This window comes from Felis catus, chromosome D4, assembly GCF_018350175.1.
Source record: "Felis catus isolate Fca126 chromosome D4, F.catus_Fca126_mat1.0, whole genome shotgun sequence".
Taxonomy (NCBI): Eukaryota; Metazoa; Chordata; class Mammalia; order Carnivora; family Felidae; genus Felis; species Felis catus.
The window spans coordinates 30,251,038-30,278,346 of record NC_058380.1 but is presented as its reverse complement, the minus strand read 5'-3'; the positions used below and the strand labels follow the sequence as shown (position 1 = coordinate 30,278,346).

The following is a 27,309-nucleotide window of genomic DNA, read 5'->3' as shown; positions in this document are numbered from 1 at the left end:
TGTGGGCTTTTAATAAATGGCTTTTATGATGTTTAAGTATGTTCCTTCTATCCCTACTTTCTCGAGGGTTTTTATTAAGAAACGATGCTGAATTTTGTCAAATGCTTTTTCTGCATCGGTTGACAGGATAATATGGTTCTTTTCTTTTATTAATGTGTTGTGTCACATTGGTTGATATGTGAATATTGAACCAATCCTGCAGCCCAGGAATGAATCTCACTTGATTATGGTGAATAATTCTTTTCATAAGTTGTTGAATTCAATTTGCTAGTATGTTGTTGAGAATTTTTGCATCCATATTCATCAGGGATATTGGCCTGTAGTTCTCTCTTTTTGCTGGGTCTCTGTCTGGTTTGGGAATCAAAGTAATGCTGGCTTCATAAAATAAGTCTGGATGTTTTCCTTCCCTTTCTCTGTTTTGGAACAGCTTGAGACAGATAGGTATTATTTCTGCTTTAAATGTGTGGTAGAATTCCCCAAGGAAGCCATCTGGTCCTGGACTCTTATTTGTTGGGAGATTTTTGATAACTGATTCAATTTCTTCACTGGTTATGGGTCTGTTCAAATTTTCTATTTCTTCCTGTTTGAGTTTTGGAAGTGTGTGGGTGCTTAGGAATTTATCCATTTCTTCCAGGTTGTCCAGTTTGTTGGCATATAATTTTTCATAGTATTCCCTGATAATTGCTTATATTTCTGAGGGATTGGTTGTAATAATTCCATTTGCATTCATGATTTTATCTATTTGGGTCCTCTCCCTTTTCTTTTTGAGAAGCCTGGCTAGAGATTTATCAATTTTATTTATTTTTTCAAAAAACCAACTCTTGGTTTCATTGATCTGCTCTATTGATTTTTTAGATTCTATATTGTTTATTTCTGCTCTGACCTTTATCATTTCTCTCCTTCTGCTGGGCTTGGGGTGTCTTTGCTGTTCTGCTTCTAGTTCCTTTAGGTGTGCGTTAGATTTTGTATTTGAGATTTTTCTTGTTTCTTGAGATAGGCCTGGATTGCAATGTATTTTCCTCTCAGGACTGCCTTCACTGCATCCCCAAGCGTTTGGATTGTTGTATTTTTATTTTCATTTGTTTCCATATATTTTTTAATTTCTTCTCTAATTTCCTGGTTGACCCATTCATTCTTTAGTAGGGTGTTCTTTAATCTCCTTGCTTTTGGAGGTTTTCCAGACTTTTCCCTGTGGTTGATTTCAAGTTTCATAGCATTGTTGTCTGAAAGTGTGCATTATATGATCTCAATTCTTTTATACTTATTAAGGGCTGTTTTGTGGCCCAGTATGTGATCTATCTTGGAGAATGTTCCATGTGCGCTCTAGAATAAAGTATATTCTGTCACTTTGGGATGCGGAGTTCTAAATATATCTGTCAAGTCCATCTGATCCAATATATCATTCAGGGCCCTTGTTTCTTTATTTATTCTCTGTCTAGATGTTCTATCCATTGTTGTAAGTGGAGTATTAAAGTCCTCTGCAATTACCACATTCTTACCAATAAGGTTGCTTATGTTTGTGATTAATTGTTTTATATGTTTGGGTTCCTCCAAATTTGGTGCATAGACATTTATAATTGTTAGCTCTTCCTGATGGATAGACCCTGCAATTATCATATAATGCCCTTCTTCATCTCTTGTTACAGCCTTTGATTTAAAGTCTAGTTTTTCTGATATAAGTATGACTACTCCAGCTTTCTTTTGACTTCCAGTAGCATGATAGATAGTTCTCCATCCCCTCACTTTCAATCTGAAGGTGTCCTCAGGTCTAAAATGAGTCTCTTGTAGGCAGCAAATAGATGGGTCTTGTTTTTTTTTTTTTTTTTATCCATTCTGATACCCTACAGAACCATGACCTCATTTGTAAGTGAAGAACCTGAGGCTAAGAGATAAAGGAGTGGCTTGGTTTTGATCATGTAGAAACTATAGATCCAAGATAAAAAATATGGCTTTTATCATTGGACCAGCCAACAGATGGGCCATTTGTTTCTTACAGATTCTCAAGTGAGGTGAATGCTAAGAGATGGTCTCCAATTCAGAATTTCAGGAAAGCACCAAGTCAGAAGGGCCAGTCATTTCCAGAATGGTCACACCTGACATGACAGTGCTTCATTGAGCCTGATTTTTTGTGTGGTGACATCAAAGTGACTTCAATTTCCTGATATAAGAGTTGGAGTTCCTTTAATTCTAAGACAACACTACTGGTTTTCAAATAACTTCCCAGAAAGAACTTCCATGAGAGAAAATAATAATTAGTTCCCACAACAAGAGATGTGGAAAAGCTGAGACGCCTGTCATGGACTGTGAGGTGTTACAGGATCTTAGTCCTGGGAAGACCAACCTCAGGGAAGATTCCTGGCCTCAGAAGTAATTTCTCTGTCTCTCCATCTCTTCCTCTCTTTAAAATTGTTCTCTAGGAAACTGACTCAACTGTTTTTTTGCTCTTACTCTTTTTTCTTTTAAATATATGAAAGATGACAAGAAAACATCTTAGAGGAGAAATAGTGAACTCACTTGCTCACTTCATAAAGAAACTTTGAAGGAAACTTCCTTGGTAAAGTTCCTCTTGTTAAAAAGCTGTGAGGTCATAAAATGCTGTTGAACAATAACTTTTCAACACAAACGGGCACTTCCATCAGAGCATCAGTGCTCTCTCAAGACCAGTTAGGGCCAATGGGAGCTCTGCTGTCCCCTCTGTGTCACTATCTTTTATGGTTTTCTTTCCATTTGATCAATGCCATCTTCTCTTGCTCTGTCTTTTCCTTCAGGAAGGCTGGGGGAAACATGATTTTTGTAACGGCTGATCAAGACATTTCTTTTGAGCCAAACATTTGTCAGTGTTGTGATTGAAGCTGTGTTTAAAGTCTAGCACTTTATTTGAGAATATTGTCTGTGATCCACATCCAAAATATGTATGTGAAGATGATTCGCAATCTAATCAAATGGTTTGACTTTCATTTCATGTATTTATTTTCAGAACACTGCTATGAACTGAAAGGTTTGAAGTGACATGAAATGAAAGTTTTCAGTAATGAGAACTTGAAAAGAATAAGTCCCTTTTGGCAGGAAGTTTCTGGTGGCTTTGGTTTGTGTCATCCTTCCTTTCTCCCTGTGGTGACCCATGACCTCCCGCAAGGGTGAAAATATGCTTGCTTGGACAATATGGAAACCATAGGTACAGTGGTCTTGCTTAGCTGGGAGGTCAAAGGTGTAAAAGATTCAGCTCTTGCCCTCAAGAAGCATTCAACAGCGATTTTTTGCTGGCTATGTGCCAACGTATGGATTTGCTAGTATCCTGTGTACTAGACACTCTCCCTCTGAAACTCATTTCCCTTGTCCCCTAGTTACATCAAGCCATGCAGCCTGCCTGTGGCCCACAAAAAGTGCCAAAGAGGGGCGCCTGGGTGGCGCAGTCGGTTAAGCGTCCGACTTCAGCCAGGTCACGATCTCACGGTCCATGAGTTCGAGCCCCGCGTGGGGCTCTGGGCTGATGGCTCAGAGCCTGGAGCCTGTTTCCGATTCTGTGTCTCCCTCTCTCTCTGCCCCTCCCCTGTTCATGCTCTGTCTCTCTCTGTCCCAAAAATTAAAAAAAAAAAAAAAAAGTGCCAAAGAATGAATACACCCTGGGACCGGCCCTCAGCGGTGACTCTAGGGAGTAGTGCAGAAATACCACAAATACCTGCCCCTCCAAGGATGACTCTAAGGCATGGGCTGCTCTGTCTTAGGGCTGCCTGCTGGCTTAACCTTCAGTCACCCACTCTAGCAGCTGGCCTGATGGCACACCCTTTACTGGCTTCCCTTGTCCCTGCTCTACCTATCAGAGTTCCAGTGCCTCTGCTTGAGTGCTGTCTCTGGGTCTGCTTCTAGGGAAATCAAGAAGTCACCTGGATATAGCTGGTCACAACAGTGAGGGATATTGGGCATCAAGGAAGGGCATCTATCCAAGTGTGTATAGAATGTAAATCTTAAAAAAAAAAAGGCTTTATTTAAATTCCAGATAGTTAACACACAGTGTATTAGTTTCAGATGTACAATACAGTGATTCAACACTTCCGTACATCACCCAGGGCTCATCACATGAGAGCACTCCTTAATCCCCATCACCTATTTCACCCATCCTTCACTGCCTGCCCTCTGGTAACCATCAGTTTGTCCTCTATAGTTAAGAGTCTGTTTCTTGGTTTGCCTCTCTCTTTCTCTTTGTTTCTCTCTTTGCTTGTTTGTTTTGTTTCTTAAGTTCCACATATGAGTGAAATTATATGGTATTTGTCTTTCTCTGAAAGACTTATTTTGCTTAGCATTATACTCTCTAGCTCCATCCATGTTGCTGCAAATGGCAAGATTTCATTCTTCTTTAAGGCTGAGTAATATACATATAGGGGAAGAAGGATAAGATATGTATACATATATTCATACGACATCTCCTTTATTCACTCGTCAGTCGGACACTTGGGCTGTTTCCATAATTTGGCTATTGTTTATAATGCTGCTGCTATAAACATTAGGGTGTGTGTATCCCTTTGAATTAATATTTTTGTATTCTTTGGGTGGATACCTAGTAGTGCAATTGCTGGGTCGTATAGGGTAGTTCTATTTTTAACTTTCTGAGGAAACCCCACACTGTTTTCCAGAGTGGCTGCACCAGTTTGCATTCCCACCAACAGTGCAAAGGGGGTTCCCCTTTCTCCATCCCCTCGCCAACACCCGTTGGTTCTTGTGTTCTTGATTTTAGCCATAGAATATAAATCTTGCTTTGTATGTGTTTTAAGTTCCAAAAATAAAATTTCCATCAAGTTCTGGGATATTCCTTGATGGGCACTGAGTAATGTATAGAATTGTTGAATCACTGTACTGTACGCCTGAACTAGTTTAACACTGTATGTTAATTATAGTGGAATTTAAAATAAAAGAATGAAGTGCTTTGCATACTGATAAGAAATCAACACCACCACCAACAAATTCTTGGGATGCTGTTTAGGTGGCTAGGATTTCCCATGTACAGTCAGATCTTGGATGCTCAGGATGCTGGAAGGAATGTGGGTCGACCACAAATTCTGATGGCAGCATTTTCTGGACAGTCAGTCCTGAGGAGGTTGTGTAATAAAACGCAGTTATCCACACAACTGTCTCTAAGATTAAAAAGTAGGCTGGGGCGCCTGGGTGGCTCAACTGGTTAAGCGTCCAACTCTTTGTTTCGGCTTAGGTCATGATCTCACAGTTCATGAGTTCAAACCCTGACAGTATGGGATTGTGAGACTGACAGCCTCCTTGGGATTCTCTCTCCCCCTCTCTCTCTGCCCCTCCCCTGCTTGTGCTATCTCTCTCTCTCAGATAAATAAGTTAACTAAAAAAAGATTTATAAAATGAAAGAGTAGGACTCTCCTAGCCTTGTTTTCATGACTCCTTTCCCTCTTCCAACTGCCCCTGCCTCCAGCAGGTCCTGAATTTTTTAGTATAATCTTAGAATCCCATATTTTATCATTGTTCCCCCATAAACCACTGAGATAGCCAGAAGTCTTGGAAAAGCAGTGCTCAAACTATGTCTCTTATGCTGCCTTTTGAGTCTGGAAGCTGCTCCATGGGTCTGCGCTGGCCTTATTTGGGACTTGGAAAGCATGTTTATCATATCCACTGGGCCCTGTGCTCACTCCCAGTGACTGTGGGAAGCAAGCGAATGGAGGAGGTGACGTGACCAGTGGGTGCAAAGAGAGGCCTGAGCCTGGCTGTGGTGGGTCCCTAGCCATCTCCACTACCAGGGTGGCAAATGGTATAACTTCTTTTTTTTTTTTTTTTAATTTTTTTTTTCAACGTTCATTTATTTTTGGGACAGAGAGAGACAGAGCATGAATGGGGGAGGGGCAGAGAGAGAGGGAGACACAGAATCGGAAACAGGCTCCAGGCTCTGAGCCATCAGCCCAGAGCCCGACGTGGGGCTTGAACTCACGGACCGCAAGATCGTGACCTGGCTGAAGTCGGACGCCCAACCGACTGCGCCACCCAGGTGCCCCCCCCTTTTTTTTTTTTAATGTGTGGAGTAGTGATTACTACTCCAGTACCACATACATTTATTTTTTTTTACCACTTACTGTTAACAATTATTTCTTTTTTTTCAATATATGAAGTTTATTGTCAAATTGGTTTCCATACAACACCCAGTGCTCATCCCAAAAGGTGCCCTCCTCAATACCCATCACCCACCCTCCCCTCCCTCCCACCCCCCATCAACCCTCAGTTTGTTCTCAGTTTTTAAGAGTCTCTTATGCTTTAGCTCTCTCCCACTCTAACCTCTTTTTTTTTTCCTTCCCCTCCCCCATGGGTTTCTGTCAAGTTTCTCAGGATCCATATAAGAGTGAAACCATATGGTATCTGTCCTTCTCTGTATGGCTTATTTCACTTAGCATCACACTCTCCAGTTCCATCCACGTTGCTACAAAGGGCCATATTTCATTCTTTCTCATTGCCACGTAGTACTCCATTGTGTATATAAACCACCATTTCTTTATCCATTCATCAGTTGATGGACATTTAGGCTCTTTCCATAATTTGGCTATTGTTGAGAGTGCTGCTATAAACATTGGGGGTACAAGTGCCCCTATGCATCAGCACTCCTGTATCCCTTGGGTAAATTCCTAGCAGTGCTATTGCTGGGTCATAGGGTAGGTCTATTTTTAATTTTTTGAGGAACCTCCACACTGTTTTCCAGAGTGGCTGCACCAATTTGCATTCCCACCAACAGTGCAAGAGGGTTCCCATTTCTCCACATCCTCTCCAGCATCTATAGTCTCCTGATTTGTTCATTTTGGCCACTCTGACTGGTGTGAGGTGATATCTGAGTGTGGTTTTGATTTGTATTTCCCTGATGAGGAGCGACGTTGAGCATCTTTTCATGTGCCTGTTGGCCATCTGGATGTCTTCTTTACAACTTCTGTTCTCCTTTCCTACAAACCCCTTGTGGTGCTCCCATCTTAGTTTCCCAAGAAGGCTTTTTATAACCTCTTGAACCTGATTGTGCCTGCATAACAATGTGTGTGTGTGTGTGAGAGAGAGAGTGTGTGTGTGTGTGTCTGTGTGTATCTGTGTGTCTCTGTATATGTGTGCCATTCTCTGTGTGTGTTTATCTATCTCTGTGTGTGTCTGCGTTTATGTGTGTGTATTTGTGTACATGTCTGCATGGGTGTAGGTGTACATATGATGGGCTCACCTCTGGTTTTGGGAGGATGATGCCACCATCATGGAGTCCAGGACTTACAGGTCAGAAGGATACCTCTGGATGGAGATTCAGGGATCCTGTGTTCTACCTGGTTCCTCCTTTGCCACAGCCCTGCTTTGTGCTAATCATGATTGTTCGCTCCAATTTCCTCTTCAGTAAAGTTCAGAAACCGGTCAAAATGATTTTCATAGCTCTTTCCAGCTTGAAACACTTAAAAGGGACTCTTTACAAAGATGTGGGCACCTTGTAGGGAAACCACAAGGGACTGTGCAGGACCTGAGCCTAACAACAGAGAGCTGAATGGATGAAGTTGGGACCAGAAGCTGCAGAGGGCTAACGAGAGGGCCTGCTTGACAGGAGGCTCCAGTTGTGGGGTACAGACAGACTGAATGACTTTATGGGGAGAAGGAGTGAATAAATGCCAAGGCTCACTGTCCTTCCTCCCTCTAGATACTGCTGGGGCTCCTTGCTACCCAAACCCACCAGGAACCATAAGGGTAGGTAATCTGAGGGTGTTGCAGCAGGTCAGCCTGCAGGGCACACAACAGGTTGGAAAATGGTGGAGGATAGATCTAGAGAGGCCAATGGAAGGGCTCCTACCTGGTGGGCCTGCCCCTTAAGCTAAGTCCACAGTGAGCACAAGGTGCCATTAGCTTCCTCACCAGCCTCCTGTTTTCATCTATTGATTGGACTTTAGCCAAAATATGATTAAACAAATCCTCAATGTCCTCCCTCTTGTGTGCTCCTACATGTACGTGCTCCTGATAACGGTCCACAGCTAAGTCAGGCTTCAGAACGTACTGATCTTACATCTCCTACATCTCGTCCCTCATTTTCATACCATACCTAGCCTCCCACTCAGATTCCCATGGCCCCTTCCTTTCACTGTGGCAAGATGCTCCTAATTAATCTTCTTGGTTCTGCTTCCAGAATTGAATTCTAAAAGCAGGAATCTCATCTGCTCCTAATTAATCTTCTTGGTTCTGCTTCCAGAATTGAATTCTAAAAGCAGGACTCTCATCTTCTCCATTCAAAATTCTTCACTGGGCCCTCTTGTCTGAGGCTATAGTCTGGATTCATAGTTCAGACACAGGCCATGCTATAGTCTGATCCTGGCCTCCCTCAACTCTCAGGATCTGGATGAAACCCGCTTTTCAGTCTCATCCTTGGGACCTTTCTTCACGGCCCTGTGTTCCCACAGCTAGACGCTGCTGGAGACTTTCCTGTCTCCGCGGAGGGTAATCGCCATTTGTGGAGCACCTAGTGTGTGCCAGGAGCTGTCCTAGGTACTTACTCAGCTTGCACTATCTCCTTTGGTCTTCAAAATATACATATATTTTTAACGTTTATTCACTTTTTGAGAGACAGAGACAGAGTGCGATCAGAGCATGGGCAGAAAGAGAGGGAGACACAGAATCCGAAGCAGGCTCGAGGCTCTGAGCTGTCAGCATAGAGACCGACACGGGGCTTGAACTCATGAACCATGAGATCATGACCTGACCTGAAGTCAGACACTGAACCAACTGAGCCACCCAGGTGCCCTTCTCCTTTACTCTTCAAAGACAGGTAGTTAACGGGCCCTTCCTGCTACCCAAGTATAAGAAATTTAACACAAACATTCAAAGTAAACTCAAAATTCAGAAAGGGAAATCCTGGGTGCCAGAAGCAAAGCCAGAGTGGCAAGCAGGAGCTAAATCCAGGGTCAGAAAGGATTGGAACCGAGAACACCACGTACGGGTGAAGGCCTTCAGTCCAGGCATGTGAGGAGCTGGAAGTGAGCCCTCTGCACGTAGCCAGGGATCTCTAAGGTTAGAGATGCACCACGGGAGAAAAATTCTACTCCTCAGTTCAGTGCTGTTGCAAGGAAGGGTTGTCCATTCAAGGTTGAGGAAGAAAGAGAATCTTCTGCTAAAATTCAAACCCCAGGCTGTCCATGTAGGGTTGGGGGTCCCATTTACTCATGCACTTTGGGACCCCAAGCCCATAAATTAATATCAAATGTTTGCTAGACCCACATTGCTGCATCATGTGGTAGCCAAGGTGACAGTTCTTCCGCAAACTCCTCCTGAAGATGATCCCTCATGAGAAACTTCCAACTGCAGAGAAAACAAGCCCTCAGTGGAACAGAGTGTGCAGAGGCAGCACTGAGAGATCTCCCACCTGAACAGGACAAACAACAGGCCACCTGGAGCATCTTGCTCAAGGAGGTGACAAAAGTAATGACCTCACATAAGGCAAAAACAAGATATGGTTTTACAATAATAGAATTTTAGAAAAAGAGCAAAATATGAATTCCAGAAATAAAAGATCCAGTGTGACATAAACAACTCAGGACTGGGATTGCACATGAGGCTGGCCACACTGTGAGCTGCTGAATTGGTAGACAGGCCTGGGGAGCTATTTAAACCTCACAATAGTCCTGTGAGCCAGCCAACTGTTGCTTGGAGAGGTAAGAAACTTCCCCAGGAGACCCTGACTTTGAACTCAGGTCTGTGTGACACTGCGAAATGCTGGGGCTGGTTTTTACTGACTTGTGAGTGCTCACTGGGTACATCTCTTCCCAGTTCCACGTTCAGTGACAAAACGTGGGTAGCTTGAAATTGGCCATGGTGAGAGTATACCACAGAAGATGGCAAATGCTATACTCAGGGCTTTTTTTTTTCCTTAGAAAGTCTTGTTAAACACTCACCAGCATACCACTGGTCTGACCACACTCCTACTTTAAATCAGGAGTCACAGGCAATCTCCCATGGGGGGCTCAGAGGACTGAGTGCGGCTCATGGTGCACAGACGAACTGTGACAGAGCTTGAGTTGACTCTTGTTAGTATGTGAACCCAATGTTAACATCTTCCAATTTTTTCAAGAGAAGCTGCAAAATCCAGATTTTTATGTGGAATCTCAATTTTAAAATGTTGGCAACTGGTTCAGTTAAACACACACACACACACACACACACACACACACACACCAAAGAAAACCTTGCTCAAGCCAAAGAAAACACATCTGTTGGCTGGATTTGGCCATGGGCTGCAGATCTGTGATTTTCACTTTTAACCAATAAACTCCATTACTTTGTGTCATTGCTCCTTTCTGTTAATCCTTTCTATTAATGCCCTCCAATGTGTCAAGATCCAGCTTAAATGATAGCTTCTTCATGTTTCATCCCTCACTCTTGTCAAAGCCATCTTCTGAACACTGAGAAGATGGTTTTGAACACCTGCATATTTCCCCTTAAAGAAAATACTTGTGTGTTTGATATTATTTGTGCAGACTTGTTTTTCTTCTCTGGTAGTTTGTAACTTCCCTGAAAATCAAGATCTATGTCTTGGTCATCTTTGTTTCCCTGCAAATGTTCAGCAGGTCCCTTGTATATAATAAACATTCAACAAATATTAGGTAAATTTTAAAACTGGAAACTCAGTAGATGTTTATTTGAATCCTATTTTATGCTTGCCTTGAGAATTGTGGCTTGTCTACTTAGCCAAGAAGACTAAAAATTTAGATGGGAAATTTCAAAGCCATGTTGACAGCACTTGAGACATTTCTCATCATTCCTGGTTTTATGAAACACGCTCAAGGGAAACCTTTATTTTCCTGTGCGTGTTGATGCCTATGAATGGGGGTTCCTATGCTAAGCTCTGTGGTCCAAAGAGGGGGCTTCCCATAGTAGTGGCTGACTGAAGTGATAGAATATAGAGCATTTTCCCATTCAGTTAATTTTTTTCTTAATCGAAATTTATTTGCTTGCTAACATTAAAAGCATAATGTTTACTCATGTTGGCATGTAAAAGAATATTTGAATTCCTTTTAAAGTACAAGAATACATGCACTTGGATGCAAATCTCAAATTAAAAATACTGTTTTTCTCCCTCATTTTCTTACAGTGTTTTAAACAAAGAATCTTTAGACTTTCAGTACGATAGATTTGTAAAGCTTGCAATTCTTCAGCTCTTAAATTTCCTTTGGGATATTCAAATGTCCTGGGGTAATCTTTCTCAAACAGTTGTCTGCTAATTCCAGAAAACAATTAGTTAGTTGTCTCTAAATTCTAAGAATTATCAGGGTTCCTTTTCTTTCATAGGCAGGGCAAAAATACCTTCTGCGGTATTTTTTCTAAGCAGGACAAGTTTAGAGCCTTCTGTCCTCAGCCGGTTTCTATTTTTGGTCAAAGATCTTAGAATTAGAAAAGCCCCAAACTTATCAGTACTTGGTGTTAAAAATAGGTTCAAAACAAACTCTAAAAGGATATTCAATACAGATACTACATGTTTTCTTCTCACATTAATCATTAATTTTATTATTTGCATACTTTGGGACAAGGCAGTAAAAAATGAATATGGGCTAGTCATTTTTTTTCAAATTTTCTTACAAGCATATTTTAAACATAGGATCTAGTTTGAACCATTGCACATTTTTTTAAATTGTAAAACTTTAGTTTGAAAATGGCATAGAAACAATCTATAAATGCCATTTAAGTTGAATTTTCTTGTCATAGTTCAGAAAGACTTCAACTCTGCTAGCCCCTCAAGTTATCTTATTTCTAAAGTTTTGGAGATTCATGTGTTTTGTGTACAATCTTGTACATTTATTCAACAAATGTATGTTGAGGGCACTAGCTATACAGTGGTGAATACAACAGGGAGGCCCAGACCCCACCTGTGCCATCAACAGTGTGTGGTCATATAGGGACTGAGTCTACAACTTTGACATTGTTGCTATCACATTCTGACCTCAATTTCTAAACAGCTTTGAAGTGTAATGTATTTGCTTTCCATCGCCAATAAGAGATGATTTCCATCATATCCAAGACCTAAGTTATTAAAGCTTGAAAGGAAAAGTTTTCATAATGTATAAGTTTATCCTTTGTATCAGTTCATTCCATCAGCTAAAGCCCCTGATCTCTGCTCTTTATCTCTTATGTTCTGCTGTACCAAGTTAGACCAACTATCCTTAAAACAAACTGGCAGGCAAACATTGGACATATGTGGTGGACATATGTCAACCTAATGGGGATGATTGCCTTTTGTCTTTGTTCTTCTTAAATAAGTCCTGCATCTCAAACTGGAAGTTTACAAGTTTCCTTCATTGAAGTTGGAATTAATTATTTTGAATGATATGAATTAAATGGGGAGCTTTGTGGTCATTTACACCTTTCTTGTCCACCCCTACATGCACCTGCTCATTATTTACTATTGTCTTTCAGGACAGTCATGGTGTAGCTCCAAGAGGTCATAGACTATAACCGCCGGGTGTGGGGGAAGGGGATTAAGGGGTAGCATTAGATTATCTGAATCCAGTCTTCTCCTTTGACTTGATGAGGGAGGGATCTGAGGCTCAGGGAAGTGAAATGAATTTCAAAGGGCACAAAGCTGGTCATGGAGTAGGATCCTAACTCCTGATCTCCATAAGAAGAATAATGCTCTAAATATTCCCATCCCACATTTTATGTCTCTTTACCTTGTTACGCTATTACGGTTGTAGAATATTAACTTCACTGATGCAATGTACTTATTTACTGAATATGAAAGTTTTAGGTTTTCTTCCGTGAAGGACACTTTTTCTCATGTAACTCATGACTGGTTTTGAGTTGGTTCATCTCAGAAAATGCCATTTGCTGCTTGAGCTTAACCCAAAGAGGTATTTACAACAGTTCATTTTTTCAGAGACCAAAGGAGAAACCAAATGGTGCTTGGAGTTAACACATGTTGCCCCTTCCTTTTGCCCTGAGTTAGTTGATCCAGGGCCTTTACACCTTCTGTTTCTGCTCCCCTGAGGCAGTAGTTGCATTGCTGTAAGGAAGCGGCTGGAGGTGGAACTGGCCAGGCTCTGGGAAGGGAAATTGTATGTGCTGGATGGGAAATAAGAGAGCACGTCTCTTATCCGTTTGGCTGAACCACATGAAATTGTCAATATTGCACCACTTTTTACCCACAAATATGGTAATTTTATACGGCATACTCCAATAAGGCATTTCTTTTTCTCCTTCTTTCCCTCTTATCTCCCTAAGCCCCTGCAAGTATTTTCCCCTGGCCTGGTTGTAGGATCAATTCTCTGACTTACTATCAAACTTACACTTATTTCTCCTTATCATTAAAGGCTTTCAGGCTCTGTTTAGAATGTCAAAGATTTGCTCCTTGAAAGCCACCACAGGATTGAACCCAGGTTCAAAGGAGACGTTTAAACATAGCAATCAACCAAAAAAACACTCCTGTATTCAGCATCTGCCTGGTGCCCTTTGCTGCTTGTAAGAGCTTGGAAAATCAATAGTTCCATGCTGTTTCCTCACTGAAGCGGTCTGGCTCAGTGACTGGGGGCAATATGCTTCATATTAACATATCTTGAGAGATGAAACAGCTTTCTTCTTGCCTGGTCAGGTTGATACATGGTGGCTCTATCTTATCACCAGAGGAATATTATGGTTGGATTTCTATCACTCGTAGACCTAAAAGGGGTGCCCTGTGTTTCATCAGAAAAGGAGGGGGCCTACTTGGACTCATCAGGTAGCCAGACTTGTATGTAATCGATGGGCAGCAGGACACTGCGGGGCAGTCAACTGTCTATCCAGGGGAAGATAATCCCATCACAGGCTATGAGCCACTAGTTCTTAGTGTAGCTTTTGGGTGAGTCTGAAAAGCTCAGGTGACTGCCTCAGTCTCTTCATCCTTAGAAAACTTGGGAACTTGCCTAAGATCCAAATTGAATGCAAAGTTGGCCATGAAGATCCATAAGACCTTCTTGTGGAACTAGGCCTTGGTAGTAGAAACAGAACAATAGGCTGACAATTCTGGGTAAGTACACAGGGCCGGCTAACACTGTGGGAGGGGAAGACAGGAGGAATTGAAAGTCATTGGCTACTATTGTTCTTCTTTTAGTCATTCAGAAATGTTGCACTGCAACCCAAAACACGAAGCCTTCTTCACCCTTCACTGGCAGAAACGCAGTCTGAGACACTGCCTTTTCATGCAGACAGCACATATCGAGGACCTGGTTTGTACCGAGTGTTCCTTTCGGCCAGTGGATGTCAGATGTAGCCTCCAGATGAACAGCATCAGCATCCGCAGGGAAACCTGTGAGAAACACAAACTCTCAGGCCCTGCCCCCCCCCCCCCCCGGCCCCAAGATCTGCAGGAGCAGAGAGGCTTTGGGAGTGGGGCCCGGTGTCTGTGTCCTCATAAGCCCTCCAGGTGACTCTGGAGCAACCCTAAAGATGGAGAACGATGGTTCTAGGCATGGGATGTGGACAGGTGAACAAGACAGCTGGGCATGGTTTTGGTGGCTTTGTTCTTGTGTGGTAAGGCTCATAAAATGTGCCTGACAAACTGTTGCTTGGAAAAAATTCTTTGTCAACCAATGAAAAGAGGCCACATTGAGGAAATGATGAATTCATGTTTTGATGAAGTGTCACCATGTCCTTTGAAGCGAGGCCACATATTAGGAAATTCTGGAATTGCTAAGCCATGATATAATGTTGTAATTCTGCTGTGAACAAGTTTATGAGCCTTGATGAAGATTCTTTTTCTTTTTATTCTACTTCTTAACTATAGCCTGTAGTGGAGTTTTGATACTAGAAAATAATGCTCCTTGGAATTGCCTCAACCTGAAAACTAAGGGAATAGTTGAAAACCCATCAGTGCTGTCGAAAACACATGACCACTTTTGCTTTGGGTCTTATTTCCTACTTCCCTCCTTTCTTCCCCCCTTTCCTTTCTTCATTTCTTTCTTCCTTCCCTTCTCCCTCCCTCTCTTCTTCCCTCTCTTCTTTCTTTCCTTATTTTATTTCCTTCCTTTCTTATTTTATATCAAAAAATTAAAATCTGATGTCTCTGTCCTAAGGTGCTTATCTACATTTATCTCACACACCTGGAAATAGGGTTGCCTTAGTAACATTCATTAAAAGAAAACACATATCATGGTGAAAGGATCTTTATAGACACTGGTTTGTACATTTCCACAACAAGCTATGGCCTTCTGACTATTCCCTTTTGCAGTTAAGGTACCAAGGCTTGGAGAAGTAGAGCAGCCTGCTCAAAATCTAGTCGGTAAATGGCAGTGGAATTGGAGCCAATATATGAGCTCAGACTTTCTGCTTTCCAATGTCACGTATGCCCACTAGGTAATACATTGTGATCTGCCATTGCCATACCTTCTACTTGGCCTATTTTCACCTGTGCCCAAGGAGGATTGAATCTGGACACTGCTCCAAGGTGTACTGGGTGTGTTGCTGGCCCCCATCCCTCTGCCCCCTCAGGTGCTGCCTCCTCTTCCATCTCTTCAGAGCCACCAGTCAAATGTGCTGCCAGAGAAGCTTCTGAAGGTGGGGCCTGGGACACCCATTGCTTGGAAGGAAGCTCCAGTGGTAGAATTTCAAGTGTCAGGTGTCAGGTGGGGCACTGAGGGCTCCAGGCCATTCTTAGAATTGGGCAGATCTGGTAGACCAGCAGGACCTTGGTGCCTGAGCTTCCACTAATGACTGGCACCTAGATTTCCACCCCTGGTGATGTTGGCAACATACTTCAGACTTCTGTTTGGGGGTATCTCACCAGCACTTATTCTAGCAACTAGGGTAGCTAATGCCCTTCTTCAAACCTTTCAGAGTTAAAGATTTGACAAAAAAGAAATTTCCTAATAGATGAGTGGCATAGAATAGGAGATACTTCATACTTTGATTTTTTTTTTTTTTTTGAAAAATAGAATTTATCTGTGTGGAACACGGAAAGGATAATTTTAGGGCATGGAAACTACTCTGTGTGATACTATGATGATGGATACATGCCATTGTGTGTTTGTCCAAACCTACAGAATGCAACACACCCAGAGTGAACCTAGTGTAAACTATGGACTTTGGGTGATAATGATGTGTCAGTGTAGGCTCATTGATTGTAACAAACATACCACTCTGGTGTAGCTAGTGGGGAGGACCATGCACGGAGGGGACAAGAGTTACATCGGAAATCTGTACCAACTCAATTTTGCTATAAACCTAAAATTGCTCTAAAAGGAAAGTCTATTTTAAAAAATTAGAATTTATCCTTAGAGAATGGAAAAATGGTTTTTAAGACAAATGTTTTCCCCTTCAGTCTGTGTGGCATACATCACCCTGCTGTTGGGAATTATTAGAAGAATTTGGGTATCAGTTAGATACCGTTTTTAAAAACATAGTTGGTTTAGTGGATAAAGGACCAATGAAATAGATAAGGAGAAAGGGCCCCATGAACTGACCCATCTAACTACTCGCATGGCCACTTAGCTAAGTCTGGGAAAGCTTCAGAAAAATGAAAACAAAAACAAACACCCAACCCTCCCTCAACTTTGGAATAAGAAAGAATCTGGTCAGCAATTCCTTATTCTAGACGTTGGTGAGCTGTCAGAAAGAAAGTAATGATACAGGACATGCTAGAAAAAAATCGAAGATAATAAAGGGCTTGTTTTATTTCATTTCAGTGAGGTTTGAGGTTTCCAGCATCGCCTCCATTTTTTCGGGTTGACATGCAGAACTCAGAATCCTGATGTCAATTACCAGCCTGTCCACCCCACCAACACCCAGCGGCAGCCCCAGGGCAGCCCTGTGGGCCATTGGGAAGTCCATCTGGTTCTTCCAGAAAGAGTCTTGTTTGTTTGTCTTTTCAGTGACATTCTGTTTATTCAGCTCTGTTTTCCTTTCTGAAGGAGAAAGCTTACAATTTTTTTTTCTTCTTGTCCCGCCCCCCGCGCCTCCCCCCCCCCCCCCCCCCCCCCCGCTTTTTATCTGCATTTCTGTATCACCACTGCAGATGAGAAGAATACAAACTCTGAAGGCAAAGTTGGGAGCCAGACCAGGAAGAGGAAGGAGCTGCTCGGAGGAGGGGTCCCCCTGGGGTGGGCGGGCGGCTGTCACCCACATTCCCGGGCGCCCTGCGCGCAGCCTGTCATTTCCTCGCTCGAGGCAGGGCCGCCGGGCCCGGCGACGTGGGTGGGCTTCTGTGAAGACACAGTGTCTCGTCCCATTCAGGAACTGCCCTGGGCCTGGCCCCTCGGAAGGCGGGATGTTTGCTGTTTGAGTAAATAAACCGGCCGAGGCGCAGGCTGGCTGTGCCTGCCCCACGCCCTCACCCCTGCGAGGCCCGGCCCAAACCGGGAAGAGGCCCCGCTGCCACCCACCGCGACACTGGCCGGGCGGAGGCGTGTGTCCCTGAGGGGGCTGTGACCGAGTCTTTTCCTGGACATTCCAGGAACCGGAGGGGAAAAGAGAAGCTCGCAGCTCTATCTTTGTCTACTGTCATAGTGAGGAATGTGGGCCTGTCCATCTGGTTTTTTCTCGTTCCCTTGGGAGCTCTTGCTGGCCCACCTCTGCCCCAAACACTCCCCGAGGCCAGTCCCCGTCTTTGCAGTCAACTGCAGTCCCCGCCACTCAAAGGGGGGGGGGAGGGTCCGCGGGCCGCACAGACTGGTTCTGGAGGCACTGGGCAGGTGTTTGATGCGCATTTTACACACCAACAAATGATGGACATAAAAGGACCGGCTAGGGGTTTGGATTATTGTCTCCTCTTTTCCTTCCCAGAAATTCATCTCTGCCCCTGCCCGGCGCAGCTTGTCTCTCCCAGCCAGGAGCCCAGGGTTTGTGGCTGGATTTTGCCCTCCACTTGCCTTTTTGAGAGGATCAAAAGCAAGCCGGGCCAGTGATGGAGGGACAGGATGGCTCTCTTCTGGGGCTGCCTTGGAAATCTTCCTTCCCCACAGATTTCCTTCACATTGTTGAGCTCTGTCTCTCTCTCCCTCTCTCCCACACACACATCTGTCTCTGTCTCTATCTCTCCATGCACACTCTGTCTCAAAGCCAGGAGATATATATTGTTTGAAATTAAAAGTGCTTCAAAAGCCCCTGACCAGGTACAGTCAAGCATGTCAAGCATTCAGATTGCAACCCCCCTCCCCAGTCACGGTTTAGTGCTTGAAGCCACCTGGACAGGATCTCCTTCAATGCCCAGTGCAAGGCTGTCCCTTGACAAATACCGACCACTGACCACCTACTAGGTGTCAGACACTGGAGGGGGCTGACTGTGGTCAACAAAAAAAGATTCAGAAAGTGCTCATGGCATTTCCATATGTTAAGGAAGGCAGATAATTAAATAATTTCAATAAAATATAATGTAACAAGTGTTAGGAAAGTGTTATTTAAGATGGTATTAATTACATGGCACCTCATGATATCTTTTGTTATCTTAAAAAATGTTTTTTAATGTTTATTTATTTTTGAGAGAGAGAGAGAGTGGGGGAGGGGCAGAGAGAGAGAGGGAGACATAGAATCCGAAGCAGGTTCCAGCCTCTGAGCTGTCAGCACAGAGCCCAACACCAGACTCAAATTCACAAACTGTGAGATCACCACCTGAGTGGAAGTCAAACGCTTAACTGACCGAGCTACCCAGGAGCCCCATCTTTTGTTATCTTGACCTGTTGTTATTGAAATATCTCATTGTGTGATTTACTTGGCCTTCCAGCTAACCGTTAAGCTTCTGGAGGATAAGAACAGTGTCTTACACGCTTTCTATCTTCCACAGTTCTAAGTCCACTGTGCTCCAGATACACCCGTAGTTCTAGCTGGGAGTACTCTTGCCCCCAGGGAACATGTGGCAATGTCTGGAGGTGGAAGCATTTTTGATCGTCACAACTTGCACGACTCAGGGGAGGGCGCATCTAGAGGGCGAGGCCAAGAATGCTGCTACACCCTGCAGAGTACAGGACGGCCCCCGCCCTGAAAGGGAATTACCCAGCCCCAAATGTCAGCATTGCCAAGTCGAGCCCCTGATCTGGGGAAACCCTTTGGGCTCCTCCTCACAGCATCCTTCTTCTAGCAAGGTCCGAGGTCATCATTGTTTCGATTCTACTTCAGGTCATCAGTCCTGAAGTCATGTCCAGGCCCAGTCTGCGTCAGCTGGCACAACTCCACCCAAGGCCTCAGCCAGACATGTGCGATGAGAGGGCGGTCTCGCTGGGGGAAGTCTGAACACCAACACTGGCAATTCTCCAGCTCTCACTTGGTTCTTCGAAAGTGGCAGAGTAGGGATGTTCCTGGAATGGTAACGAGTAACTACTACTCATACGATTCCACTCAGATGTTTCCATGGTACAAAAATCAAAACCGGAAATCTGGCTTCTTGGCCCCACAGCATTGAAGTAACTAAAATCGAAGTCATGTTTTAAAGTGGTGTCAACTTTGATTGTGGTAGCCGATGTGATGCTAAGAAGAAACAGGGTCCTAAATGACCGAGTAGGGTGCGGTGGCTTTGTAACCCCTGCTTCGTGTGGCTCCTGAGGCTGGGTGAGGACCGAGATCAGGAAACTGCACAGCAAACACCTGCTCGCTGTCAAGGAGATGTCCAGCTTCCTCACACATCAGGATGGAACATTCTGTACCCTTTTAATGAAGGGCAATTGCTGGTCTTTGCTGAGGCAGAGTGCATCTCTGCAGAGATTACTGACCATCCTGGGGATAGGGCGTGGCAGGAGCAAGGAAGAATGACACTCAAGTGACAATGGGCTGGGCTAGTGGTTGAGGAGAGAATCAGAAGGAGGTTCTCCCATGAGGAGGCATGCCCACTGGTGCTTAGGGGCCATGAGGTCTAATATCTATGCTTCTTTTCTCTCTTTGCCTTGTAATTCCTCAAGGCTGCTAGTTAAGATCACTAAGCGTGACCATCTCCTTCCAGGATGGCTTAGGAAATACCCCAACCCCGTGGTTAGGCTGAATGGTAATGTAGACAGAACGGCACAGCTGTGATGACAGGGCTCAGGTAGAGTGGGAAAGCTGCTGTTTGCAGAAATGCCCAGGAAAGGATATTCTTGCAATCCACAGAAAGGACACTCAGACCATAGCTGTTTGAGTATTAGTGGGGAAGCATGAACTCAAAGAGCTAGAAAACTCAGGGGCACCTGCATTATAGGTGTCTACAAACATGCCAGAGCTTTAGTATCTGAAGGTAACGTTGAGAGTCCCTAGTGGGCTGGGATGTGCCTGGGGACTCAGAGAAAAGCAGCTTGAGGCCTTCAGAACCTCAGTGCCAGAGGATGGCACTCAACTGGCTCGACCAGCACGTCTCCAATGGTGATTTTGCTTCCCAGGGGACATTTGGCAATGTCTGGAGACACTATTGGTTTTCACACGTGGCAGGGTGCTACTGGCATCTAGTGGGTGGAAACCAGGGATATTGCTAGATATCCAAAATACACAGGATGACCTGACAACAAAGAATTATCGGGACTAAAATGTTGATAGTACTGCTGTTGAATGACCCTGGGCTAGAACAAAGAGAGATAGAAACTTCTTGAGAAAGACTTTAAGATAAGGCCCATGTGGCCGGGGCTGTGAAGATCTATGAGAGATTCCATGCCACTGAGGAGCATGTTGCAGACACAAGCCACCCACGTCTACTTGGGATGTGCTGGCCTGTGTCCTATCCTGCAATTTTAGCATCAAGGGAGGGTTAAATCCTAGAATATTTTCATGCATGTGTGATTCTGAGTCAGCCTCTCCCAGCCAGGTTCTTTGAAGGGGGTTGGACGATTTTCTGTAGTGAGGCAAAGTGAAAATCCCCACTATTTCCTTGAGGGGTCTGGAAGAATGTGCCAGCTGAGCTGCTTCCAGACTCCTGCTGAGTATGACTGGACGGAGCCTGGGGTGTCCGGGCCTGGAGGATTGGTCCTTGCCGAAAGCATCGAATTCAAAGTACAAAGTAGCTTTGTCAGTTCTCCCAGTGTTGTAACGATAGCAGGGAGAAAGGGAGTTGGCCTTCACTCCGACTGTGCCAGAGCCCAGACTCAGGCGGCAAGAACAGCGTTCAGGAGTGGGGGAGGCAGGCGGGGGAATGCCTCACCGAGGGAGGGACAGTCTAGATGTTCAGGTGGGCAAGCAGTGGGGCCTCCTCTGAGGGACCTGCCTCCATTTTTGTGTGATCTGGGTCAGCATCTTTACATCGCCTTGTCCCACCCTGGCCAGGCTCTCACGAGAAGAGCAGCCACCTTTGGTGGCACTCGGGGTCTCCTGAGATTCCTAGTCACTGAAAGAGCCTTTCTGTGCTCATTGGTAGGGCATCTGTAGATGTATGGTTTGTTGTCCCTTTAATTATGCCAGGAGATGTGCATACAAATACCCAGTGACACAAATTGGTGCCATCTTATAAACAGCTGGATTAGGACTCCACACCAAACACACATGAAGAATAGTGACAACTATTAAGTTGATTTCTCTGTATTTGAAAAAGCAAAGGCCTTTGGAAATACACGCTTCTTGGGGTTGAATCCAGGTCAGAAGGACTTTTAATGATCTCTTCTCTGAGCCTTGTTTTTTTTATCTATAGAACTGTCCAAGGATTGGAAAGATCCAGGTGATGCAGTAGGTACAGTATCTGTCCCAGAGAAGGTACAAGCAAGAAGCTGCTGTCCTTATTGTTAGTATTGTTCTTTCCTACGCTTCATTCAAGACCCGGCAAGTCAGACCTGATTCAATATTTTGCAACTGGCACAGAGGGCACGTGGAGCTACTGTTCCTTAACTGTAGCTACCTTGAAACGTCTCAAAAACGTTTGGTAGCACATGCCGTATCTGGTGTGTGTGGAGATGAATTAATCAACACATAAAGGCAAATACTGCCTACATGACAAGTATGTAAGAGAAATAATAAAATAAATAGTTGAAAATAAATTCTCTTTGAAAAAGAAGGTAACATAAAACAATAGAGTAACATCACCTGGATGGACACATTGCCAAAGTTCTTATCACCTGGTAAAGTGCTCAGTAAATCATCTAAGATGCTATCACCACAGACGGCTACATGGGAGGGTCACTTTATCATTATGTTTTTATGTTTTAAACTTCAGATTTCTAAACCTTTCATTGCTTTTGTATTACCTGTCTTAGGAAAGAGGTATGTGTATAAATGAAGCTGTTTCTCAGATTCTATATTTGAATAAATTGGAGGTGTGTGTGTGTGTGTGTGTGGAGAGCGCAGGAGGAAGGCAGTTCAAAAAAGTCTTACCCATTCAGATATTTTCTTAGGGTAACTTTTCTAAAAGCAAGATTGTAAAACCATTTTAGATTTAGGACCCAGTAGCTAGACACTTTAAATTTAGCACTGATATAAAGAAATTCAACATTATCTTTGGTTTCCAAAAATGTCCATGTATTTGTTTTCTCATTCACTAATACTTATACCTATCTATTCATTCTTTAATATTTATTGAGTACATTGAAGGCATATAGAAAGACACCAAGGTTACACAGGCATGTGGGGGGTACAATGTGTGGGACAGAGACCCTTTATTCCAGGAGTTTATAAAGGAGATGAGAGAAAATGCCTCTCCTCCTTTTCCTTGAGATGGCTCAATGTGGAAGAGATTGCTAGTTTTCTAAACACCCATTCTCATCTCACCAGTGGGATACAATTCTAAGTAGAGGCTGATGCCCTTAAAAAGAAGGATGTGTCCTCCTCTCCCCTTCCCCTTCCTGGTGGAACTCAGATATTGTGGTGGTGAGCCATGGCTGCCACAGAGAGCCTGCAGAGCAACAACATGGAAGAAACATGGGTACCCCCCCCCCCCCCCCCCGCCAACTCCACAGTGGGGCTGCCATATCAGCCCAGGGTGCACATGCTCAGATAATTCTTGCAAGAGAAAGACACTTGTATCTTGTTTAAGTCATTGTTGTTCTGGTCTCTGTTGTGGTAGTGGAACCTGTCTGTTAATTATTACAGGAAGTGTCAGGGCCTGAGTGAGCATGAGCAGGACTAGAGTACTCAGGCTTTATGGAGAAACTGCACTCCACTCATTTTCTGCTGTTAGAATTTCCAGAAGCAGAGGATAAAGTAGAGGTCACTTCAGATGGTTCAAAGAAGGATACCTATTTGAGGATGGCAAGGAGGCCAGACCAGCTGGATGGGATGGGAGTGTGCAAGGAAAGCCTGGTGCATGGTGGACAGGATTTGGAAAACTTGGAATTCCCAGTGCAGAATTTCAAAACTTATCCTGAAAGCATCAGGAAACACTGGAGTTTTGGAAGCAAGTTGGAAAGAAATTCTGGGGCTGGCAATTTTACCAGCGGAAGGAGACTAGATAAGAGACTGGTCCAGGGGTTTTCCAACTGTGTTCCCCAGAAGCCTTGGGGAACATTCTAGGGCACCAGCGAGGGGCTGATTGGAGGTCGGAAAGGGCAGGAATCCTTGCTTCTCCTCCTCATTTGACCCGGGAACCTCCATTTTATCTGTTTAGTGTAAATTTGTGGCTTCTGTGCAAGATTTTACTTGAAGAAAGGAGCTCATGGGGTTAAACATTTTGAAAGCTACAGGACTGTGGGTGGTCTGGGAAAACAGCAAACCCAGCCTGAAGTCTGTATTGGATGGAGGATGCTTAGTGTTTAGATGTTCTGTGTTTACGAGTTTAAGAGCTCTGCAATCACTGTCTGCAAGCACGGAGGGCTCCCCTGCCAACTAGTTAAGATTTTAAGCCTCAGTTTCCTTATCTGTAAAGTGGTAATAAGAGTGGTCTCTTCCTACGAGATGTGGTGAGGCATGAGTTCTTATACTCAGAGCACATAAAGCAGTGCTTCATATGTATTAAATGCTCAATAAATGTTGGCCAATGTTTATTATTATTATTATTGTTTTATAAGGATGAAACTTGCAGTAGATTATTAAGCCAATGTTGACAGGTGGGGAACAACAGACACTCAACTAGGTGAGAAATCTGCAGCTTTCATTGAAAATTCTCACTGGGAATTAATTCTGGCTCTGGGGAAAGAAGGTTTTAAATGATGTTAACTTCAGTGAACTGTTAGTAATCAGAAGAGTGAAGTTTCAAGGGGCACTGCTCTGCCTAACCTCAACACCTGCTAAGCACTCAACAACAGCTATCAGGAAGTTTCTAAGACTGGATGTCAGAAAGTGACTTTCATGGAGATAGATTCCCCAAAGCCAGTTCTTCAAAAGCGAATCCTCCTTTCCTCTATTTATTGTTCTCCCAGAGGACTTAAGCCATTGCCTTTCTTTCCAATTTGCCTTCCTCTTGCTTTTCTACCAGAATTCTCTCTCCTGGTTACACAGAGGGCAATGAGGTACAATGTATCTCTCTTGCCCTCCAAAATAAATCCCAGAAACCTTCTGCCACTTTTGCTTCAGTTTCAATTTTTTTTCACTGCTTGTAACCATCAGAAATACAGTTACAGGGAGCAACACAGATAATAAATGATGAGGGTGGGGTCGGTGGAGTGCAACTCTTGATCTGGGGGTTGTGAATTCAAGCCCCACACTGGGTGTAGAGATTACTTAAAATCTTTAAAAAATAAAAATAAATAAAAATAAGTGATGAGGGCATTATAAGCTCCCAGGAAATCTACAGAAATTCTGCTCCGTCTTTCTGCCCTCCATTTATGTGCAATAAAAACTGTATGTCTTCTGTGACTTCTTTCTTAGAGACGTTCCTGGATTTCGTCTTGGAAACAAAGTTACACAACTCTGTGTAGGTGGGGCCTTAGAGCAAACAATGTAGACTTTGGATGAAGAACCACAAAAAAAGGTGTATTGTAAAATCCCCATTAAGAGCAAGAAGAAGAAAAAAAGAGAGAAATCACTTTTTGGGGTACGGGTTGTGTAAGGAGGACACGAGACAGAGAAAGTAGAATCACGTGCCTTCTGTTTCATGTTTCTTGTTTGTCCCTCCCTGTCTTTCTCACTAGTGGCCAGAGGTCCTGAGGGGTAGAAATTCCCACCCGAGAAGCCTGCCTGCTTGCATCCTGTTCTCCCTCTATCCTGGACATGTCAGTAAGTTCCTTTCTCTGCCTACAAGCATGCCTGAGCTCTGTGGATATAAACCGTTCGTGGCCCTCCCCCTTCTCCAATGCCCCCTGATGAAGATTCTCGTGTCTAGAGGTGTTTGCCCATTTACAACACAGTCACCAGCCCAGTGGTGTTCTGGGAGAGTCCTGCGCCAAAAGACATACCAGAATCTTTTATCCAAAGCTCCTCAGGTGACTCACTGATGAGAATAACTTGCCCTGTTGCGAACAACAGAGGGGCAGGTGGGGTTAGGGAGAAATTAGACAACGTATCAAGAGACGATTATTGAAAAAACCATTTTTTACCTAAAAATGTAAATTAACATAGCACTTGAAGCCTGAAACATGCTGTGAAAATATGGCTTAGTTCCCAAGGGAAGAAAAGACCTGTTGCTTCTCTACTCGCGACGATGTTAGGGTGGCCCCCAACTTTATATAACCTTGAAGTGATGAGTCGGATTTCATTCAATACGGCTTCAACTTCAAAGCTTTCATAAGCAGTGGGCTCAGGGGTTCAATATGGCGCAGGTACCAATGTCTGTATTTGTCTCCTCGGACTTGTTCTGGTTGGAAAAACCACATTTACTGACGTGGTTTCTATCAACACCCCAATTAGAGAAGTGGCTCTAAGCAGAAAAGGAACTGACTCGCTGTGGCCAATAAATGTCTCTGTATTTTAGTCTCTTCATATCTGAGTTGCATTCTCCCCCACCTCCCCCTGGCCCAGAGGAAACCACAAACAAATACCGACTACAATTGCACCGAAGACTGTACAGATGCTGTGGGTGGTGGGGGAGGCAGGGGTCTTGTGGAGTTGTGGTTGAATCACCTCCAGGACCAGTGGGAGGTCACCAGACTTCTTGCCTTAGAGACATTTACTTCTCTTCGACTCAATCTTAAGAAGTCTTGCCAGGGTGAAATGAACTTGAATTGCTCCTGGCCTGCTGCTTTAATTTAATTTTTTTCCTGCTGGTTGGGAGTGTGGATGGTCTGGGTTGTGCTAACTGTGTGGAGTGAAGACCTCATCTGTTGTTATTTGTGGATTTTCGTGAAAACCAGGATGCGTGTCAGAAAGCCATCCCTGCGTGAAATCTTCTGAAACAAAGGGGTCAATGAATCCAGCAGGGGAAAGCTTGCCTGAGGAAAATGTTCACATTCTCTGAGCATGCTGAGTTAGCAAGTCCGTTCAGCCAATTCCGAACGTCTATTGAGCACTTTTTGTATACCAGAGCTCCACTGAGTGTGAGACTGGATACCAGCAATGGATAGAAGACAGAGAGAAAGCCAGGTGGACTCTGATTCCTGACGCAGGGAAGTGAAGAAGACCACTGCTGTGGTTGGCCAGTTTTCCAGTTTGGGGATTTCCTTGAAATGTACCAATAGGACCATGCCTCCCTGGTAGCATCCCAAGATGATGGAAAAGCCCTATTTTCTCCCTTCCTTAGCCTCACCTTCAAATCTGTGGGCTCTGCTGTGCCCACTTATTCAATTTCAGCGCCACATGAAGGTCCCCACCACAGGGCAGGGGCCAGACTTCTACCTGCTCTGTTCCCCAAGCTGTACACTCTGGTGAAGGGCCGTGTCCACCCATAGGGGGTGCTTTTTCTCTCATTCTTGCAGAGGCACCCCACACGTTTGTGGCTGTGAATTTGGTGCACTGAAGTTCCTTGCCAGACCAGCCTAGCACTGGACTAAAGACACTGGACAAGGATATAAAGAAGCAAATGACATCCTTCTTGTGTCACCTGATGCAGGAAACCCTAAGTGGAGACCCAAAGACATTCCTGGACTTTTTCAAAAGCCATGTCAAGAACACCTGTGCACACCCCACCCCCCACTTTCATCTTTCTGACTTCTGGCTCTATTCTTTCTTTGGGGGAAACTAATAAATGCCAGAGTGTTTAATATTTTATGATAAAAATTGGAGCTATCAGTTACCAAGTGTTTCTTCTTCTTTTCTTAAATGTTTTTTTAATTACTATTTATTTTTGAGAGAGAGACAGAGTACTAGCAGGTGAGGGGCAAAGAGAGGAAGACACAGAATCCAAAGCAGGCTCCAGGCTCTGAGTTGTCAGCACAGAGCACGACGCGGGGCTCAAACTCACGAACCACGAGATCATAACCTGAGCCGAAGTCGGATGCTTAACTGACTGAGCCACCCGGGCGCCCCTGAGTGTTTCTTCTTTGGGCATGAGGCCTGATGCTCAGTTCTTGGCATGGACCTTTCTCTGTAGCCCTTGCAGCTGGTAGTGCCTGATATTACTGCCCCACACATGGCTTTAGAGGTCTACCTGCTCAACAA

General features: G+C 44.1%; 1 long non-coding RNA gene across 2 annotated transcripts in view; it reads left to right on the top strand.

Moving 5' to 3' along the window:
• Positions 1–26,928, top strand: part of LOC123381622 — a 42,726-nt gene extending 15,798 nt beyond the window's left edge. For both annotated transcript variants that reach the window (XR_006588865.1, XR_006588864.1), the window contains 2 exons: positions 24,909–24,993; positions 26,067–26,928. This is a non-coding gene — a long non-coding RNA (uncharacterized LOC123381622). The remainder of the gene's footprint in view (positions 1–24,908; positions 24,994–26,066) is intronic.
• Positions 26,929–27,309: the final 381 nt, after the last annotated feature.